Here is a 6,842-nt window from a genome sequence, read left to right as displayed (position 1 = left end):
GTTTTCTCCATTTATTTGTTGAGTATTTCACATACATATGAATAAAAAACTTTTGGGGAAAAGTGCTATAAATATGAATATGATTTCCTATGGAAGGAAGAACTTATATATATGAAGCTTACGTTTTTTCAGGTTATATTAGCTGGTCCAACAGAAGATAAAAATCTTTCCCTTCAAACCCTGCCACAATATATCCTAGACCTTGACAAAAACAGCAACCTTAATGACACAAACACAAGAAAAAAAGTGGTGCTGTGCAACAGCTTCGCAGAAGAGCAGACAGGGAAACTCTTGAATATTTGTCACAATGGAGAGGATATGAACAGTTGTTTAGGATGCTTTGAAAAAACTTTTATCAGGCCGTTTATCAACTATGAGAATAATTTTAGCAAGTATTGTCCTTCTTAGAGTATATTATGAAAAATAGATGAAAAAAAGATGTTGAATTAATAAAGCTGAGATTAAGAAAAACACCCCCTGCTATATAGTGCATATTTCCTTCTCTGTTCCAGAAGTGTTAATTAACAATTAATATTAATGAGATACCATAAAGATTATTAATCCAGAGAAGTAACTTGGTACTGATTGCTTAGTACACAGCTGAGTAGCCACACATTAAGTCAACTGCAATAATTGGAAAATATGTATGCTCTTTGGCCAAGGAAGTGTACAAATGATCATTTATTCAGATTTAAATTGGTAGATTCAGAACTAACTAGAAACATTTGGCTAATCATTATGCTTCAGGTAACAAGTGGGAACTCATTTTATGCTGTGATAAAACAAGTGTCAATTGCCCACATTGTGTTCTGCTGTTTCTAAACCTGAAAATGTCATACTACCCACATGGCCCCTGTCCCTGTCTACTAGTTCAGAAGGCCAGTTGTCCTGAACTGTCTTATTGTTGAAAAGTGAGGCAAAGAAGGGTTAAGTACCTCTGCCTTTTCCTCATCTTTGGTAATTATATTTCCCTCTCTCTTCTTCCCCCATCCCCCCACGCCCATTTTACTATTAAAAACACTTTTTATTATCCTTTTCAGAAGTGACCATATTAAGTCCAAATTGTGCTTTCACCTCTCTAATTTTCTTTCTGCGTGACGTAACTGCATCCTTAAACACTTCCTGAGTTGCCTGCTCCTTTTTCCAAAGGTAATACACCCTCTTTTTTCTCCTAAGTTCCTGCAAAAGCTTCCTGTCTAGCCATGCCAGTCATCTTCCCTGCCAGCTCATCTTTTGGCACATAGGGACAGCCTGCCTCTATGCCTTCAAGACTTCTTTCTTGAAGTATGTCTCCAAATCAGCATCCTGAATAGGCCAAAATCTGCCCTCCAGAAGTCCAGGGTAGAGGATTTTGTTGATCCCCCTCCTTGTTTAACTGAGCATTGAAAACTCTTGTCATTTCACGGTCGCTGTACCCTAGACAGCCTTCGAGCACCACATCTCCCACTAGCCCTTCTCTCTTTGTAATCAGTAGATCAAGCCCCAGCCCTGGTAGGCTTGCTCTCCAGCTGTAACAAGAAGCTATCTTCCATATACTCCAGGAACCTCCTAAACTGCCTCTTCTCTGCTGTGTTGCATTCCCAGTAGACATCTGGCAGGTTAATGCCTCCCATAAGAATGAGAGCTGGTGATCTTGAAACATCTGGAAGCTGCTTATAGAATAATTCCTCCAACTCTTCATTCCAGTTGGGTGGTCTATAACAGACTCCCAGCAGAATGTCAGACTTATTGTCCTTCCCCCTGATTCTTACCCAAAGACACTCAACCTTATTGTCACTAACCACAAGTTCTATAGAGTCAAGAGATTCCCTAATATACAGAGCCACACCTCCACCTCTCCTACCTCACCTGTCTCTTCTGAAGTTACTGCAAAGGACTACCTGGGTTGAAAGCAGCTCAGCACTGTTGCTCTCTTCAAAATATTTTTGCTAGTTTTTATACTTTGCGTTGGGCTAAGCCATGAATTCACTCCCTCCATTCTGGTTTGTCTAACTCAGGTAGACATTTATACCTCCAATTAATCCACTGTTTTTTTAAATGTTGCCCATTTAAAACAAAACCCATTCTCTGGTTCCTTCTAATTGAAGGCAAAAGTCAACTTCTTTGCATCATACTCTGGGCTTCACGAGCTCATCATCCTTGACCACCTCCACTGACTATTCTTTAAACACAGGAGTTTATTCATTGAGTCTCATTACACCCCTGTGGTTTTAGTCAGTCACACCATTGTAATTTACTTCCTTCTTTATATCCACCGGATTTCCTTTACGCACATTATACCGCATTCACAGAAGCATTACACAGGTAATGTGAGGCAGGCCCTCCCTCTACACAAACCATGCTGACTCCCAGACAACATTTATCCATGTGCTTGTTATTTGTTATTATACTTTCTGCCATCTTATCAGAGGCATTCAGCTTCATTGCTCTGTAGCTGACAGGATGTCCTCTAGAGCCCTGTTGCAGGTAGGATTGCAGCAGCAATATACCATTCCTCCTGTACAGCTCCTATTTGTAATGTTGGGCTGCAAACCAAGGTCAGTAATTTCACATCTGAATTCCTTCAGAGTTCTCTAGTGAATATCATCCTAGCCTTACTGGATGCAACTTGTCTATCAGATCTAATGTAACCCATATATTTACCTCAGATTGAGCTAGTGTTTCTGTTCTCTCTGTTAAAAGGAGGGGTCACTGGGAATCTCTTCAATACCTACAGCAGCAAAGACCAATGCTAAGAATTCACCTTACTTCTCTGCTGCTTCTCTGGCTCTTTTGTCAGCAAGCAATAGCACCAACTGCCTAGCTGGTTCCTCCTTTTGAAGTGTTTAAAGAACTTCTTCATATAAGCTTAACATGGTACCTGCCATATTTTTTAGGCTTTCGTGTTCTCATTTTCATTCCCACCACCTTTTTTTTTTCCTAATGTTAAGCTTTCAGTTTTATATTTTTTCTGGTAAAATCTCGACCTACTTGGTTTTCTATTAAACGAGATTTCTAACTAATTGCCTCCAGACTGCTCACATTTTTATTGCGCTGCTTCTTTTAGGGGGGTATTATTTGATTTTGTAATTTTTTCTCATTTTCATATACTTTCAACTTAAAATTGAATATGCATGCACTGGACTTGTTTTGCCTGTTACCTCCTGTTACAATATTAAGACAAATTGTACTATAGTAACTACTACAGAGCAGCTCAGAACGGTGTCAAGCAGCACTCAGTGTAAACCAGAATGGCATATTTTCTTGTTGTTACAAGTAGTTTGCCTCAGAAGCAGCCAATTATTGTATCTAGAAATGTAACTGATCTGTATGCAGTAGGTTAAATTTCTCACTATTCTACCTGCCTTAAAATTGCAATTGGACTGATTTTATTTAACCCTGTGTTCATTATCTTTCTGAACTATGGCATAAAGAGTATAATCAATACCACATTAGAATCTGGGAATTCTGGCCACAAGGGTTCCATAGTACTTCTCTTGTCCTTTAACACTTGTCCTGTTGAGCTTCACACAAATTTACACACAGTCTTTCACCCTCCCATCGGTGTAAACTAATTTGATTCTTGTAAAGTTGGTAGCCAGGTAACATTATGTTTCATTGAATTTCCTCCTTCTGAAATGGCCACTTACAAGCATCAATTAATGTCATATGTTCTCATTCTCCTACCTTTTTCACAATTTAGGCTGGTCTAAAAATACTTAAAAGCTTTTACACTCACTCCATCACTTAATATTGCACATATGAATCAGTTGGCATTATATGTGAACTAATTTATCTCCTTTATTTTTTGTGTGCAGACTGTTTAGAAGTGCACTGGACATTCTTCAGTCAGTGTAAACCAGGTGATATTCTGTGCCTCTAAGCTTTCCTCTAATTTCTAAGTTTCAAAATTCCTCTGTAACCTTTCCAATTCAGTATCATCAGCCTGACTCCATTATGATTAAAATGTAGCTCATTCTTCCTGTAGTTTCCTGTTGCTCAGAAAACTTTCTCAGTTCCAAATATAAGTAAATCTCATCTTTACATCATGTGTTCATCTTTATACCATTATAATTTATCATTATTACTTATATCTTATCCACATATTGAGACTTTAAATCTCTCCTGACACTTGAGATAAAAAACATGGATGAACCTACAGAGGTCCTGGACTCTGGTAAGCAGTCAAGTTAAAATCCTAAACACTTTTCCTACATCCTTGAGATTACTGTGTTACTGGTACCAACACAGACAATAATTACCATTTGTTCACCTACCTTCCTGAATAGACATCTTCTAGTGTTCATTACTTTTGTGCCTAGCATAAAAGTTACCGTTGCAGTCCTACTGGACGTCAAAAAATCCTATGTACCTATATATCACTTTATTTCCCCTTACTACCACCTGCTTATTCATACTTGTGGCCACCCCTCTGCTTTAGCTCCAGTACAACACATTGACCTCAGCTGGAGTGTGAATCTCATGCAAAAGCCTCCTTGTCAGTAGAGCGTTCTCCACCTTTAAAACTTGGTCTTTATCTGTAGCACAGGGACTGCAGCAACAGAGATGAGGCTATCCTGCAGTTTTCCTGTTAGCCACCTGAAAAAATATCTGTTCCCTAATATGCTTAATTCAGCAGATCCCAACTAAAGAACACATACCTCTTCACTTGGTACTGGCAGATCCTTGTATTGTGTTGAAAAATACAAAATCTGCTCCTTGGATGAGTCATTATACATGCTGTACTTCGCAATAAACTGGGTAAGGCCTGCTCCACTGGGGGTCTCCTACTGTCTTCTGATTTTTTTAGAATTTTTTTTTAAATCTTTGTGAACTAATACTTTTGACTTTCTTGTCTTAATGGGTTGATTATGGTTATTCCTTTAAGATAACCACCTATAGGTGAGAGACATTCAAAAGCACAAAAAGAAAACAAGGTTCAAGAAGGTCATCAAATATGTTTCTCCTTGGACTGTAACAAGGATAGATGCTAAAAAAACTGCAGACTTTGTTCTCTTCCTTACATCTTGGGAGATTGGCTTTATGGGCTTTCACTAACCTTAGCCAGGTATCCCGACAGAACAAGTTTCACATTAAAGACTTGAGCAGCAAACCTGCACCCTCTATTGAATATTTATGAGAAATCTGCTGACCAAGATAGCCATAGCATCCATATCTCATGATGTTCACATTGATTTTCTGTATTTAGATACTAGAGAAAAACAAACAAGTCAACTGAAAAGCACTGGTTATTAGCTCATATCAGCTTAGATATATACATGTGCACAGAAAGTTACTGAAGCAGGTTCTAACTACGTCAGTAATCAGATCACATGGAATGTGCCTCCAATACCTTTGTCCTGGGCCTGATCCAGAGCTTTAACATGTAAGCATCCCTGCCTGCTGCTGTAGTGTGCAAATTATCAAGCAGCCATGAACAGTACCTCAGCTGGAGATGGCAACTGACAACACGGTAGCAGTAAGAAACAGCTTGTTCAGTCATCCATTAGTTGTATCTGACTGGGTGAACACTTGTCTACTCCAGCAGCCATTTACTTACAATTCATTGAAAGCATCTGTAGCCGTAGATTTTATGTAAAAGGAGTGGCTGCAAATTGCAGCAGAGAGACTAATCAAGAAGCTACTCTTGCTCAGATGTTTCTTGTTGCACTCAGAAATCCATTTCCACCTCACAATCCAACGTTTTACATGGCACACCATGCTGAATGAGACATCAAGCACATTAGGTGGGACAGACTTCTAGGATTTTAAGGTTTTCCAAAGAATGAAAGTTAATACAGCCTAGACTTGCTGGCTTAGCAGTACAGGTAGGCAGTGATTTAACCATACAGACACGTGCATAGGAAATTAAATAATTAGTACAAATCAGTCCCTTTTTCTTTCAAGAAAAAGACAAATAGAGCTTAACTTCCAGAACTCCACAGATTAAGTTGCCCTGTTATTTCCAAAAGGTAGCTTTAAGTAGAATGGTTCAGTAATCTAGAAGAAAGTTTAAGAAGTGTGAGGTAGATGTGAAGTCTGTGACCTGATTCCACTCAGCTCTCATGAGACCCCACCTGGAGTACTGTGCCCAGCTTTGGGGTCACCAGCACAGGAAGGACATGGACCTGTTGGAGTGAGTCCAGAGCAGGGCCACCAAGATGATTAGAGGGATAGAGCACCTCTCCTAGAAGAACAGAGAATTGGATTTGTTCAGCCTGGAAAAGAGAAGGCTTTGGGGTGACCTAATTGTGACATTCCAGTACCTGGAGGGAGCCTAGAAGAAAGATGGAGGGGGACTTTTTACAAGAGCATGTAGTGACAGGACAAGGAGGAATGGCTTTAAACACAAAGAAAGTAGGTTTTGATTAGACATTAGGAAAAAAAATCTTTCCTGTGAGGATGGTGAGACACTGGAACAGGTTTCCCAGAGAAGTTGTGAAAGTGCCATCCATGGAAGTGTTTGAGACCAGGCTGGAGGGGCTCTGAGCAACCTGGTCTAACGGAAGGTGTCCCTGCCCATAGTGGGGAGGTTGGAACTAGATGATCTTTAAGGTCTCTTCTGACCCAAACTATTCTGTGATTCTCCACAGAAAGTTTGTGAAGGACTTGGCTAAAATAGAAGTACAGTGGAGAGAGAAAGGGGAATTAACTAATATGTAAGATTTTGAAGTTAATTCATGAGCTGGAAATAAATCTAATTTCCACTCTGTTCGTCTACTCTCCATTTTATTTCATTGCATTGGTAAGTAAAAAAAAAAAAGAAAAAGAAAAATCCCGCCAAAGCTTTATTAAAGTTATCTGAACCAACTATGTTAAAACACTTCTACTCTAAAAGTTAGCTTCAGTAGTAAAAAGTTTTT

This window comes from Neopelma chrysocephalum, unplaced genomic scaffold (assembly GCF_003984885.1).
Source record: "Neopelma chrysocephalum unplaced genomic scaffold, ASM398488v2 Primary Assembly neopelma1_22b, whole genome shotgun sequence".
Lineage (NCBI taxonomy): Eukaryota > Metazoa > Chordata > Aves > Passeriformes > Pipridae > Neopelma > Neopelma chrysocephalum.
Note: the sequence above shows the minus strand (reverse complement) of the source record.